This window comes from Morone saxatilis, unplaced genomic scaffold (assembly GCF_004916995.1).
Source record: "Morone saxatilis isolate NCDOM2014 unplaced genomic scaffold, NCSU_SB_2.0 Contig6, whole genome shotgun sequence".
NCBI classification, from domain to species: Eukaryota; Metazoa; Chordata; class Actinopteri; family Moronidae; genus Morone; species Morone saxatilis.
This window is the reverse complement of record NW_023340206.1, coordinates 4,768,483-4,783,726: the sequence shown is the minus strand read 5'-3', so window position 1 is coordinate 4,783,726 and position 15,244 is coordinate 4,768,483. Positions and strand designations below refer to the sequence as shown.

Below are 15,244 nucleotides of genomic sequence, written 5' to 3'. Positions count from 1 at the left end.
ATAATATTACAGTATGTAATGCTAATGACTAACTAAATAACTCACGGCACACAGACAATATAGCTCACCTATAGGAATAAGCAGTATGTTTAACTACAGCAACAGACAGGCATGGGAGTGGACAATATACATGGGTTTGTTGATTCATGCATTGTGGAAAAGCTGCAGGGTTGCAACAGATTTAAGGTATCATAAACATCAGGATTATTTTCACATTGTGACACCTGCATGTGCTATTTCATTTGTCATGTGGTAAACATCCAAACTGGAAAACCTGCTCATCTGGAAGCTACGATGGATGGCAGTCCAAAAAGCGATACCTTTAAGTCATACGCCCCCCTCCTTCCCTAGACACACTCACACACTGCCCAAGGTGAAAGCAGTTTGATCCATAAGTCTTGGGAAAAGTTTCAGAGTTGACATTTAAAGCCGTGGTTCGTAGGTGTTAAACCTCATGCTGAGTGACCATAAATAAGTATGAGAATATGTCAGTATCTGAAGCCGTATTTATGGTGCCATTGGTCGGCTGTTTGCTCTCAAAGTAATTCTGCAACTCAGGCATCGGACCAGTTGAATCTCTGGAGCATGAAAGCTTCACCCCATGTTGTCAACAAACTGCAAGCTAATTGCTATTGGCTCGGCTAGTGGAAGGAAGAAAGAGTGCAGCCAACTTTGTTTGTCTCTGTTTTTCTTCAACTTGCCTTCCATGCCTGGAGCAAAAAAAAAAAAAGTCCCAGTGATGATTTCCTATGGTCTGACATTTCAGCATGGTCAAAACTGTACCCAGGATCAGCTCTCCTAAAGCTGGAGTCTGCCAAGACAAAAAAAAGGGAACTGGTGCTCGGAGAATGCTGTATGTTTTTTGTTGGGACCCTAAATGAAATATGTACGAAACATAGTGGTATTATTCATTGAGGAGACGCTTTAGGGAATCTTGATCTCATGACGCAAAGCTTTTCTCAGTCTTGTCTACACCTTTGTGCAACTTGAGCATCTACACAGATCTCTACTATTTCAAGACCCCAAATGCCAAGATTCATGAATGCTGTTCCAGGAAGGCTGAACCACATTTGGGACCCCTGAGGCAGCTAGCATGTCCAAACTAAAACTCATTGAATGCAGGTATGGCGATTGGAATTAGCCGTACGTTGAGGGATCAAAAAGGTCATACTCCAGGACTGTGAGAAACCTTGAAATGTTTACGGACGAAACATGCCAACAGCAGATTTGGTGGCCGCAATGCCCTGCCGGCTAGCAATGAAGGTACACCCCCACAACGCGTCAGTCCGTGTGCTCTTCAACTTGTCCAAATATTTGTGTCACACCGCTCTCGATCCCTCTTGGTTCAAGACCCTGATGCTAACATGGAGCCAACAATGGGCCACCACCTGTCTACCTTGAGGCGACGGTGAACCCCCAGTGCTGTAGCGAGATCTCTCCGGTTGCTAGCCTGGAGCCAGCTGCTCACAAAAGGCCCTTAGAAACATGCGTCACGGCTGTTCTCTGTTCTTGCATCCTAATGGTGGAACAAGCTCCAGGCAGAGATCAGAACCAAAGGATCCCTCGTGGTTTTGAAAGGAACACCAAATACCCACCTCTTCAAAAAGTGAAGCTCCTAAGCTTATGTTAAGCTAACTGCAGCAATGGGATGATCTAATTGACCCCAAAATGTGTTCCTTGACTTGATCGGATTTGCGGCTACTCTGCAGTATTGTGAAGTGTTCTGCATAAGAGTAAGGAATCTGTGATTTACATGCTGTATATCACTTAAGTATATGCAGTTATTTCTTATGCTGTTTGCTGTTTTCAAATTTATGCTGGACTTTGATGCTCTAACATTTAACATGGAAGGAATCATATTTGCATTTTGCAATTCTGTAATATACCAGTGTGAGAGTAAAAAAATAATAAGTGAAATAAACAGGACACATGAAAAAGCAAAGCCAGTGAATTGCTTTGTGCTTTCAATTGAGTTCCAAAGTAGTGGAAACACTTTTTTTTTTTTTGTCAGCACAAGAAACAGCAGAAAGATGAAATAAAGAAACATGCAAGGGGGGCAGAACAAAGGAACAAATATTTGCTTCACATAGTTTCACTCAGTGATATATCTCAGATTATCTTTAAAAAAACAAAACAATGCAGAGCTACAGAAGCGAAGGAACATACAGTATTACCCTCAGTCTGAGCATTTCAATTACAGTATATAGAAGGTCTTACGGTGGCGATGCCTAGAGGCTCACTTAATCTAAAGCTATCAAAATGAAGTGCTTTCAAAATGAAGTGCCAGTGTAATGTTTGGGCCCTTGGCGTCTCTTTTCCTTTTGAGAAACATGTGCATTTCAAGCCATATCACCCTAATCCCCCAGCAAATTGAAGATGACACATTGTTGTCCCCACTGTGAATAATAATTAGCCGCTGGCAGCAGCAAACAACGAAAATAATAATTTGCAAATCAAATTTAAATGGGTGTCACTGTTGCATCTTCATCATTACCTCCTGCAACAAGTGCGCTCTCCTGGGGCCGCGGGGCTTCAATAATGGCCCTTGCAACGCAGTACACTAACTGTGTTCAATAATTTGCCACATTGCCGAGGCTATACATCAGTCAGTGTGCAGAACTCTGCAAAAACAGACCCGAAGCATCCAAACAAGCTTCTGATTCCACTTGTGTGGAGCTGGCAGAGGGGAGGGGAGTGGGGGAGAGACAAATCTTTTTACTGGAAGGAAGAAAAGGATGGATGCCTTGTGCTGCCACTCTGAAGGTGAGAGGGAAATGCTTTGGGGCTTTTCACACACTTTCCCATTACCCGAGAAGCTGCTGTACTGTAGATCGTACACTGTTTGTGACACTGCTGCACTCCCGACTGTCTGAGTCTAGTTTTGAGCTGCTTTCAGATCTTGATGCAGTACGAAACGCTCCGGCACAATGGTGTTATGAATCACTGGAGATGAATCATATTCAATGGGTAAATAGAGGAGAGCGTACTGTAGCTTGGCATTGAGGTGCAAATTAACTTGATTTCTATTTAGTTTCGCTTGCCACTGAACTAAAGATAACTATGGTTCCTTTGTAGCAAACATAAGCGTGCTCGATGTTAATTTGCACTGCTCAAACTTTCCCTCACATGACCTTATCAGCAATTCCAACCACTGCAAGCAAATCATTAGTCCGCAGAGTGAAATGGGACCAACAACTGATTCCGACCAATTGAAACAGGCACAGCTGTGCATCCCTGCCCCGGTTCCCCTGCTGCATCGCCGAAACTCATTTCAATTAGGATTGTGGCTGGCAGAGCTAATCATACATCACTTTTAAAATGAACTATATTTCTGGAGAGGCTGCAGAGCTTGAATGAGGTGACAGTGTCTCGCCGAGGAAGGCTTAAATGGAAAAATGCAAATATCAGAGCGCAAAGACATCTCGTCTCATCATTCACACCAATTGTATCTTTTGATTAGTCCTTCCAATCAGCTCGGCCCGTGGGTGACGAAACCCACACCCTCTCGAGCCACCGTACTCGCACGCTGCCCAGACTGTGTCTAATTTAGAAACAGCCATGCAATGAATGAGATTACCATATGTTGCGTGTTAGCTGTTTGCCACTGCAGGTGTATTGACTCTACGTTTAGTGGAAGCAGATCAGTAAGGAAAACCTTACTTGACTTATTAGAGAAATCCTTATACATTCCAGCTCCGTACCAGAGAGTAGCTGAAGATGGAGATAGATGGAGCCTTCCTGATTGTGGCACAGAGGTGAATGCAGCATCAAGATGTAGGAAAGTTTCCCTTACAGCGCTTTGAAGTTCAAGGGAACGGTGGGACCAGCACTGGAAGCAAATTCACTTTTTTTTTTTTTAAAGCTAAGAGCAGCCACATTCTTAAGATACAAAAACATGAAAGCAAATAGAGCCGCGGGGGAACAGAATACTGTTATTGTAGAGGGCTGGGTTCTTGTCAGCCTATTGAGTTGTTTACATCCACAAATTTTGACAAAAGCTTGTGTCCTCAAACACTGGCAGGATGCCACATGACCTGTAGCGAGGAGGCAGCAGAGGAGAAGCAGCAGGAAACTGCGAAACGCAGGCAAGAGCCTTTGAACCAGGTCCCTTAGGATTAGTGTAGAGATCGGGGGGGATACATTAATGTTACATATTAAGGGATTGCACCACACCATTATCTGTAATATCTGAAAACTAACATCACTTTTCCTCATACAATTAAAATCAAACAATTGAGCGTTTAATTTTGCCACTCATTGCTCATCTCTTTAATTTATTTGCTTACATTTTGACTACAGCCGCCACACAGTCTGCCATTGTGTTTTTACATTTCTGGTAACAGCAGTGGAACCGGGTAATTAGCGCGAGAAGCCACCACAAGAAAGAACAATGGAAAGTAAAGCACAACTCCTACTCAAACTTCAGTAAAAGTCAAATATATGTAGATGATTGACAACTGATCTCTCGTACTGAGCGCTAAATTGCTGTGATGTTTCTGTACGCCACGCAGCAAAAATATCAAATTAATGCATGTATGGGATCTCGCAGATTATTAATTTACTAAATTAATACTCTAACTTTAAAGGTTTTGAATATATTATATTCCACACTGTGACAGTCTCGACTAGAATTGAAGTTCTGTGGTGTCTGGCTGCACAGCGTGAGTTTGTAATGACTGGCTCATTTGGGGTCAGTGAGGTTTATAAGGAGGTTAACTGAAAGGTTTCATGTGGAGTTCTGTTTTCATTCTGTGTTTTTTTTTGGCAAAACACATCTTTGAGGCCCATCAGTGCATTTCCGTGCACAGCCAATGTTCTCTTTTATTTTGGAACCTTCATTGTCCGTGTTTGCTTACTACAGTGACAATAGTTGTACACCAGCAAACATGGCAACGTGCCATCAAAAGGCTACAAAGCAGACTAACAAATGTGTCCTCCATCCTGTTTCCATAAAAAATAACCCTTTGATTTTGGATTACTTTTTCTATGTTCATTGTCAATGGTTTAAAATGACCTCTTACTACAATATCTGCACATAGCAACTACAGAAAGATTGTGGCTAACCTAGTGTCAAGGTTAGTGTTAAAGGTATGGTAAGGCAATTAAATCACAAGTTAGGGAAACATTGTGATCATGGTTGAAATGACGCCATTTTTTTCCACTTTGCTAAACGAAGGGCCTTCTGCATTTGCACTGCATGTTAGCATTGGAGGATTAATTCAGCAATCCACTCATTTAGCATTGCACTCCACTCACAATGGACAACAAAAATCGATCAGAATCAATGCAGCAGAACCAGAGATATATGTCTTTAAAAGCAATATTCTTCCTCCTTAAAACCTGGCAACTACCTCACCCAGAATGCGATGCAACTGCCGACAGTTAAGTCGGAGATTTGTGAGTGTTGTGCTAGTGGCAGCTAATGTAGCGTCAAGCTCCTCGTGCAGAGATGAGGAGAAGGTAAGGTCTGAACAGAGGTCTGGTAAGCCGGTCCAGGAAGTTAAGATATTATACCATGAGATTTTAATTTAATTATATAAAAGAAATCAAATATATTTTGCAATTTTCACTTTCCTTATTGCAAACCAAAAAAAGGTCTTAAGGCTCTGCATCATGCATTGCAATTTTTTGGGGAAAAGCATCCACGAAATCCGGCATTTTAGGCCGCAGATCCGTGAAAATTACCCGCGAAATCCTGGAGGGAATGGTAAGCTCACTTCTTTCTAACTCAGCACCCCCAGATTCTTTCTCCAACCAGTTTGTCAGACTTCACACAGCTCCCTCTGGAGCCACGGAAGGCTTTACACAACTTGCAGCAGTGCTCTCCAAGACCTGTAAACACACTTTGATGTGGAAAAATCTGTTCTGCTTTAGGATACTGGGCGGGTGTCCTTGTGCACATGCTAGTACAGCAAGAGATACAAACGAAATAGGGCACCCACAAAGCACAACATAGCTCCCTAGGACCCAGATGGCAATAACTAAGAAGAGTCCCTTTAATTTAGTCCCAATTCCAACTGTAATATATTCAGTTTGGGTGGAAAAGAGGCTTAACACCAACCCAGGAGGAGTGCTTAGTCCATTTTGCATTTTATGTCACTTTAACTTTGCCTCTCATCTCCTTTTGTCCCCAAACAAGCCACTCCAGGACACTTCATAATATCGTCACTCGGCCATCTTAACAGACAAGCACCAGAAGCTGGTAGGCAAACCAGCTGACAGATCTTAGTAATCAAACCACAGGCACAACCGACGGTCAATATTTTGTGGCACAGTGCCGCGCTGGCAGTCAGCAGGCAGGCAAACATAATGATGTGGAACTGTGTTAGTAAGAGCAATGTCATCAGAAATGATTCTGCATTTGTATAAATCTCACCTAATCCAAACTCTCTTTTTTTTTGCTTACTCACCATCTGATATTGTTTGCCAAATATGCATGGCAACGAGAGTCTCCAAGCTGCAGCTGGCCCACACACACGCAGGCAACCTGGCTATTATAGATTATCATCAGGGTGACAAATGAGCTGTGCCGGGGGGAGCTTTTCTGTGTTGGCCTCCCCATGTGCAGGTTATGCTGCTAAATGCAGAGCAATACACAAACTTACCTCAAGTGTTGACCAATAGTGATGGAGTTTTGCAGTGGTATGAGACACTGGAGCTGGAGTCAGACGCTTGACGGTCATATAATCAATTCTCTGGCTGATTTAATCATGCATGGTAATTTGTCTGAGCAGGACAAAATGTACAGAGCGGTGCAGCTGATGCATATTGTAACAGTGGAGCAATGTGTGATTTTCTCTGAAAGCATCTGGCAGTTTCTTAAAGGCAGTTGCAGCAGACTTTTTCCCCTCTGGGCTTGTTGGCATGATGAGAGAGAATGAGGGACAACAAGCAGCTTAAGATTATATAATTAACTCCGCATGCATGGAGTTTTCTTTTTGATATTACACTCAAAAAGCCAGTAGTATCTGAGGGTAACAATCAAAAGTAGTAGTTTTTTCCTTTTATGTAACAAATACAAAGCCTCATTGATGCAAAAAAAAATGGCAAACCGTGACTCCATTTAACCCCAGTTTAGGATATCTTAATAAATTAGCAATTAAAAAAGCCGGCAAATATCACAATGTTTTTATCATTATGAGGATGACATATTGTAAAAAAAATAAATAAAAAATGTATTTTTCTCTTGCCCCTCGGCTAAAAACTAACGTTCCTAGGCAGCACAATGAGGCAGATAATGTCCTATGCTTGCATAATGCATATTCATGGCCTGGATACTAAAAGTATGAGTTGAAGCCCAATATGTTTTAATGAGCTTGCTTCCTAGGGTGAGCGACTAAATTTCTCATTTGAGCTCTAGACAGAAAAGGTTAAAAGAGCTCTCCTCTGCCAGAGAGAGGAAGAAACAAAAGGAAGAGAGCGATGGCGCGTCGACGGTAGCCAAAACCTCCCGCCAGGTTACAGCCACGAAATGTTCCTTTTCTAGCTGCGGCTCAGGTTCTTACATTGTAAACATGCACACCCATATGGATAGATGGTCCTTTTTTTGGCTGAATAATTCACACGGTATCCATTTCTATGCAGAAAATTGAGTTAATTGAGCTATTGGAAAGTCCTCAGAGGACAATAAGTCTCATCTCGTCCCATCTTATTATGTCTAACCTCTGTTTTAATTGACAGAGCTGGTAATTAATGTCTCAGTTTGACTCCCTTCTTCATATAAACATGTATTCTTTGATTATGATCAAAACTTTATATTTATAGAAGGAATAACATCCTAAAAGGACAATAACCTTCATGTAGCCTGGGTGCATCATACAAACCTCTTATCTAACATTCTAATGGTTAATATTTTTAAAATGTAACAGTCTCTTCCCACTGAACCCCCCCGGGCCCCTCCCCTATGGATCTCCTTCCGGCAACACGAAGCGATCTCAGATCTTCTCGAGCGCGCTTCATTTCATCCGTGGCACAACAAGTCGTTCGCCCGTCCGCAGGGAGGAGGAGCGCCTCGCCGCGCTGAGTTAATAAAGCAGGATCAAGTGTGTGACAGCGGTTGTGCTGTCGTCGCCGCGCACACCCCCTGCTGTCCCGCTTTTACAGTAATGAGCAGGGACGTCCTTTCTTCATCCCCCTTAGAGGCAAAATCACAACTAATAATAGAGGAGATTCCAGATGGGTTTTCTCCCCGCTTCCCTTATTTTCTCTTCACTTTTAAACTGACTGCTTCCTGTTTACAAACACCTTTTTTGCCTTTAATCTGCCTTTGCAGCTTCTTCCTCGGTGGTCCCTCGGTTCTTGATATATGATCCTCTGCACAGTGGCTATAAGCTACAGCATGTGCCATGTATCATTTCCGCAGAGTGCACTTGTTCCTCGACTTAGCACCCACTTTGTGCACATGAATCATGTAAAATGCATGTGTGCCCCCCCCCCCTCGGGAGAAGCCGGCCCGACCCTTAACATCGCATCACATTTTATGGAACACACAATTCCCATGAACATTTATTGCAAATGGATGCCTTTGAACTCTTTTTTCTTTGATAAGTCTCCATGTCGGTGTTTAAAAACTACAAACCTTGACCTTCCATTTAGCCAGGTCAACCTGTTTTCAAGACGGTGCACGTTTCGGTGCAAGTACAATTTCTGAGAGCAAATTTCCTCGGAAGGATTTGAGGTCATATTGTGAATTCTTTGCAGTGTTTTGCAAGCAAATGCTTTATATATATAAAAGATAAACTGCTGAGCTTGGACTTGTCTATTCTATTCAAATGATCCCTTTTTCCACTTCAAAAAGAAGAGAAAGTGGCAAGAAGTGTTGGAGTTTGAAACTGTGTTGTCTTTTTTTTTTGGTCTTCAGAATGCCTAATAAAACAATGACTGCAGACAACAGCCACCCCTTGAAGAGTGCACACATTTTGTGCTGGTGAATCAATTATTGATAGCTCTATCTTACTGGTGCTGGAGAAATGGATGATCAAGGTGCGCCGGTAAAGCTTAACTTACTGCAGCACACAGTAAGACCCAGAACAGCTGCTAGTGCACAGCAGTTTTTTTTTTTTTTTTCCGACTTCAAAAGTGTTGCAGTTTAGCTCACAGTAGGCATTTCTGTCCTACTTCAAATATAAAGTTTACCCACTCTGAGCTGTGCATCAGGAAACCTTAGCTTCATATCGCTGCCTGCTTGATTATTAGCACAAAGGGAGCTATTTGTACCAAACTGTAGGCCGTATCACCAAAATAAAGTTCCCTCACCAAATCTGATGTCCTGAAAAGTGACACAAGAGTGGGCTTGGATGAAAAGAAACATCAAAAAAAAAAAAAAGGCACAGGTCCAAATTTACTCTAGGTACATTGTCCTTGCACTTATTTTTGTAGCGCAGCAGCACTGCACATGCAGCTGCCTACGCTGGCCTGGCTCAAAGCGGTCACATTGAAGAGGCACTTGCAAGATAATATCAGGCCTCTTCTTTGATACCTCTTCAAAGGTAAAGTAAATAAAAACTAGTGGTGTGTCATGTGAACGTCTGGGCTCATATTCAGAGACGAGGAAGAGCAGACTGAAAATAGCTGAAGGGATCATTTCAATTCACCAGAGAATTAGAAAAATAAATAAATAAATAAAAAATAAAGAGTTTCTCCTGGCTGTGGATATTTATGTCTCTTTCAGTTATTTTTTCCTCTTATTTGCGTCAAATTATTACGTGTTTGCTTTTGTCCTGCCACAAATATCAGAGGAGGATGGCTTGGGGGTTGATTTCCGTGCAGAAAAACAAGCAAAAAAGCACTGCGGGTATTTGAGAAAATAATACACTCGGGGTTAAAAGACAGACACACAGACATGAGTTTCATTGGGAGGAAAGCAAATACTGATTGAGGATGAGTCTAACCTTTAAAACTTGAGTCAGTATTTTTTTTTGTGCGTGTCCTCATTATACAACTGTAATGTGCGGTGGAGAGCAGCCAGTCTGAGAGGTCAGAAGCTGCAGCAGCTGAGCCTGATGGCTGTGCATGTTGAAATTTGGCAGAGGGGAAATTCTATTTGAAGGGCACTTGTCCTGGCCGAGTACCAGTGGTGGGCCTGTGTCATAATAGAGGAACTGACACAGGATGACAGCAGGAGCCCGCTGTGACATAATCTCACGTCATCGTGATTATACACGGACATTTAGTTTGATTAGCTGTGAAACGGGCATTAAAGCGCTGATCGATTTCAAGGATTTTATTAAATGTAAGACATATTTAAAGTGCGTTAAATCTAATCAAATTTTTGTTTCCCTCAACTCTAAGTCATTTTGCCTCAAGGAGCAGCTAACACTAAAAGAATTTCATTAGAAGTCCAGTGATGATCTAAGCAGTGGTGGAATGCAGCCAAGTACATTTACTCAAGTACTGTAGTTAAGTGCAGTTTAAATGTACTGGTTCTGAGTATTTACATTTTTTACTCCACTTTACCACATTTAAAAAGGAGAAATACTTTTTATTTGACTACATTTATGTGTCAACTGTCACCAAAAAACCATAAGCTCAAAAATATGATACTCATAAACCGATCGACAGCAAATAAACTATTTCAATTAGGTCGACTAGCTGCAAATAAATGCATCAGTAATAATGTAATGTTATAATAAATATTAATACAAGACTAAAAAGGGACCATTCTGCATGTACAATTTTGAATGCAAGAAAAAAAAAAGACAAGTTCTGTGAAAGTTCAAATGGATTCCTGTTCAGAACATCCTTGACTTTATCCACATAAAACGTAACTCATTATTTTTAGAAAAATAGAAGTACGGTCAACTCCAATTTCCAATTCAGACTCCAATTCAGACCTTGACTGTAGCCATACAAATGTAATGGCTACATCAATTAAGCCATAACCAATGTAAAAGAACATCAGCAAATAACGAATTGGGTATTTTTTCATTGTGCTTAAAGAATCAGCAAGTTTCTTTCACCACTAATAAACGAGAACTGTGGGCAAACAATGAATACTTTATAGTCTTTTGGCCTAAAACAAATATTTTAAGTGAAACTTAGCACAAAACATTAACTTTTTAGAAGTTTAAAACCTGAACCTTTTGATGCCCTCTTCACTCCAACCTTGTATCCCAGCCCTTTTATATGTAACTGGTATTTGTTCCAAAACAGTCAAACAAAAATAATGCAGAATTTACAGAATAAAAATCAAAAGTTTTGACTTTGAATTGATGAATGCCTGAAGACTACAAATTCAATACCCGGTGATTCATCATTGAAGACATTTCCTTTTTATCCCGTTTATCTGAGCTCTCTTGACTTTTGGACTGCTTGTACATGATCAAACTTTAATAAAAATAATAATAAAAAAAAAACAACCACTACTGCATTTATGATTCTTTGGAGAATATTCCTCCAAACAGCAACACTGTATAACGCACATGAATGAGAATCATGCTCCTCAGAAGGGTTTTGATTGTTTATACCCAACTCCAACAGAGGGCGATGATGCAAAGCCGTTTTGGAGACACCTCCATCACGGGAACATTCAACTCTGCTGTCAAAATATCATTTTTCACTTTGGCTTGTTTGTGAAAGTCAGGAGGTAACACGGAAAACAACATCATTTCTGTTATGATTGCGCGGGAGGTCAAACTTACGATTATTTCTCCGCCAAGTGACAGTGACAGAGTCGCTCTACATCGCGAAGGAGCTCTCCGGAAGCGTAAAGGGCCTCCAATTTCTCTTACATTCCTCAAACTGACGTGTACATTGCTTTCTAAGGTGACATAAATGCCTCAGCCAGCAATATCCGGCTTGTGCATCCTCCTCCTCTAGCCCAGAGGAGCCTGGTAACGGCCGGAACGGCGACATGCATCAAACCGAGCCGAATTGACGCAGCCCGACACGCGTGACATTGATATTCATGGCGATCACGCAGGTCATTTAGAGTCGTGGCAGGGGGAATTATGCAGAAAGTGCAGAGTGGTGCAGATTTGTCAGACTAGGGAGCGTCTGGGACAAGAAGATGCCCTTGGATCGTCCCTTTAGTGGACTCCAGCATAGTCACAGGAGAGTGTGTGTGCACGTGCTTCATGGACGCGTGCCAATTTGTCATCATCTCATATGTCTTCATGCTGATGAAGGTCTCGTGGACCAAAATATCAGTTGCTCCTCATGAATATGTAAACAGGGGAGACGGAGGACGGCCACTCTGAGGAGTTTGAAGAATTTGTCCTTGTCGGAACATCTTTACACAGCAATCATACACTTTTTCCCACTTGAGGATTTAGCGTCTAATAACAAACAAACACAGAGAACCCGACGTTCAAAAGCTGTGATATACAGGAAGAACAACACAAAAAAAGAGGGAATCCTGCAGAAAATATGCAGCAACAAGAAAACTGAAAGACTTCTTTTCTTTACTCTCCAAACTTTCCCCGGCCGCTGAAGCACATCCTTAAATTTGATGCGCAACGTCAGATGGCTTTTGTGAAAAATACTGAAATTTGCATATTGCGCCTGACACAGTCATCCCTATCTCTCAGCAGAAATGTATCAGCAATGCTGCAGTATGGAGCAAATGGAAGCGATTCCAGTCACCACAGTCTGCTCGTGTCATTCTCTATCTAGGTCACACAAACTGGGAGACTGGCGATGCTAAATGGCATCATTACTCCTCTAAGTGCCCCCCTCCCTGCCCCCCTCCCCCCTTTTGACTTTTTGTGCATTTCTGTTATACTTTTCAAAATGCTTCTTATTCAGGATGGCAATTTGTAGAGCTGCAAAATAAAGGGAGGGAGGGAGGGAGTGGGTGGGGCGACTGGGACACAAAGTCTGAGCCTGATCTGATGTTCTGGGGGCTTTGCACTATTATCAAAAGGATCAAGCATCACATTCTTTGATCTGGAGTGATTTGGGGGAACTCTCAAGTGAGGTCATCGAGACTACAGAGGAGGGCTGGTATCAAAGTGATTGGCTTATGAATGGGAGCACAGTCCTCGCAGGAAATGCCAAACCGGAGTGGATTCGGGCTTCTGAATAATCCACAAAAAAAATCTGGCGATTCCCAAAATGCTACTGATGTCACCGAGTTTTATTTGGCTTGTTTTGGCCATCAAAAGGATTGCGGAGATTTGATCACAGCATTTCTATTGGGTCGTGTAATGGGTAATAAAGGAATGAAAGGAGACGAAAGCATGTGTGAAATGTGTTTTTTTGGCATCAACACGAAAGCAGCAGTTTGCTAGTTGTTTGTGGCTCTACTGCACCAAATTCTTTGTAGAATTGTGGGTAATTTGTGGGGAGGTACTCGGAATTACAGGTCAGAAACTTTCTGACATCTTTTGTACTGTATTAGCAAAAAAAATGAGGGCCAATATTTTGCTTTTTTTGTGCCTCTGAAGGTTTTTCTTAATTTTAGTCAATGCAACAGCAGTCAATCCAAAGCTGTTTGAGAGATGCACCTTCATTACTGAAGCTGCAAATTGTATTTAACTCAACTGTCAAAATCTAATTTCTCACTTTGGCTTGTTTTCGAAAGTCAGTGCATTTCTTATGCTTTGTGTAATGGAGAATAAAGAAAGGAGACAGGAGATAAAAGCATGTGTGAAATGTGGTTTTTGCAGAAACAACAGGAGCTTAGCAGAAGCGGCAATTACCAGTTGTCTGTGGCTTTATTGCCCCAATTTCACCATAGAATTGTGGGTAATTTGTAGCGAGGCTGTCCTCAGAAAGCTCCAATACTGTACCATTAGCAAAAAAAGAGTTTTCTTGTGTCTTTTTTCTGATCTACAGCACCTTAAACCCTTTAAACAGCATGTGATTTGAGAGAAATATACTGGTCACATGAGAGATCATCATCGTGTATTCTTATCAGGTGGAGATGTTTAACACAGGGAATGAAACATCACAACATGAGGGTCGTCCTGTTCTGTTTCAGTTTAAAAGTCACAGAGTTGGGACTAAATAGAAGGGAGATTCCTTTATAGTGTGCTGAGGGCTGTTTGACTCGGCGTGGATGAAGGTGGGTGGAAGAACCAAGGCAGACTCAGAGACCACAAAGTGATCGCTTTAAACTGAAGTTTCAGGTAACAAAAACTACTGAAGTTTTACTACAGCAAGAAAAACAAGTACTTTAGGTAGTGAACTATGACGTTCTCGCAGCCTTTAACTTAAATAAACTCTTAATTAGGATCCTCATCAGGTGTGCTCTCAGCGGTAGTCCACAGATGACATTGCACACAGGTGTGCTCCTCCTCCCCACAGAAAGCTAGAGAGAGAGAGAGAGAGGAGGAGGAGAGAGAGAGAGGAGAGTGTGTAGAGAGGAGAGAGAGAGAGAAGAGAGAGAGAGAGAGAGAGAGAGAGAGAGAGAGAGAGGAGAGAGAGAGAGAGAGAACAAAAAGCAACAACACTCATCAGGCATTACAGCAGATTCATACGAGACGGGAGACTTAAAAAATAAAATGGAACTCGCACTCACACAGCGACTCACGGGGGTGCGACTGTGACAGACGCAGAGACCACCGTCTGGTTAGTGTCGACTCCTAAGCGTTCTAAAAATGGGAAGTGTTTACAGAGCGGGGCCGTGTTCTTTATGAGTCTATATGAGCAGGTCGGGTCTGTTTCCAGTCAGACTCTTACGAGACTTATCTGCTTTCACTTTTCTCTCGAAGAAATGTGACGGATTGGTCCCCCGTTGGCACTCATTTAAGATCAAAGTGGTTCAGTGGTATCACCAGAAGTGCGCTTCTCAACCTGCCACATGGTGTCCATTTACCTGCTGTAGTTGCTGGTAATGTTGGAAATGAAACTCAGATGCTCTAGTTTGCTTGGAAAAATATTGACTTTCATGCCATTTTTTTTATGTTCACGCGCAGTATGAGTGACATTTTTAAACGTCCTCTTGGAATAACTTGTTATGTAAGAAACACATTGGCAGCGTAGCGACTTGTGTGGCAAAGCCAACTTCAAAACATCCCATAAAGATCTGAAGACGGGTTGAAAATGACCCAGCTTGTCTGCTTATTTTCCAATATTTTAGTGAGAAAAATATGATGTCTCCGGTATTCCTCAATAATCTTGTTTTCGACATCCCCACCATTGATTCTTTTATTTACCTCTTTTACTTTTTCAGTAAATAGTTTGTGTTTCCATAAGTGGAATACATTTTTCATTCAAATGAGTGAAGTGGACAGAAAATAAACATTATAAAATGGGACAAGGATCAAAAGATTAGCACACATATTTATTTTATTTTATTTTA

The 15,244-nt window shown here is 41.7% G+C and overlaps 1 protein-coding gene across 1 annotated transcript in view; it reads right to left on the bottom strand.

The window, feature by feature from the left end:
* Positions 1–15,244, bottom strand: part of LOC118340186 — a 73,319-nt gene that overhangs the window by 56,240 nt on the left and 1,835 nt on the right. The gene's annotated exons all lie outside the window — the stretch shown is intronic.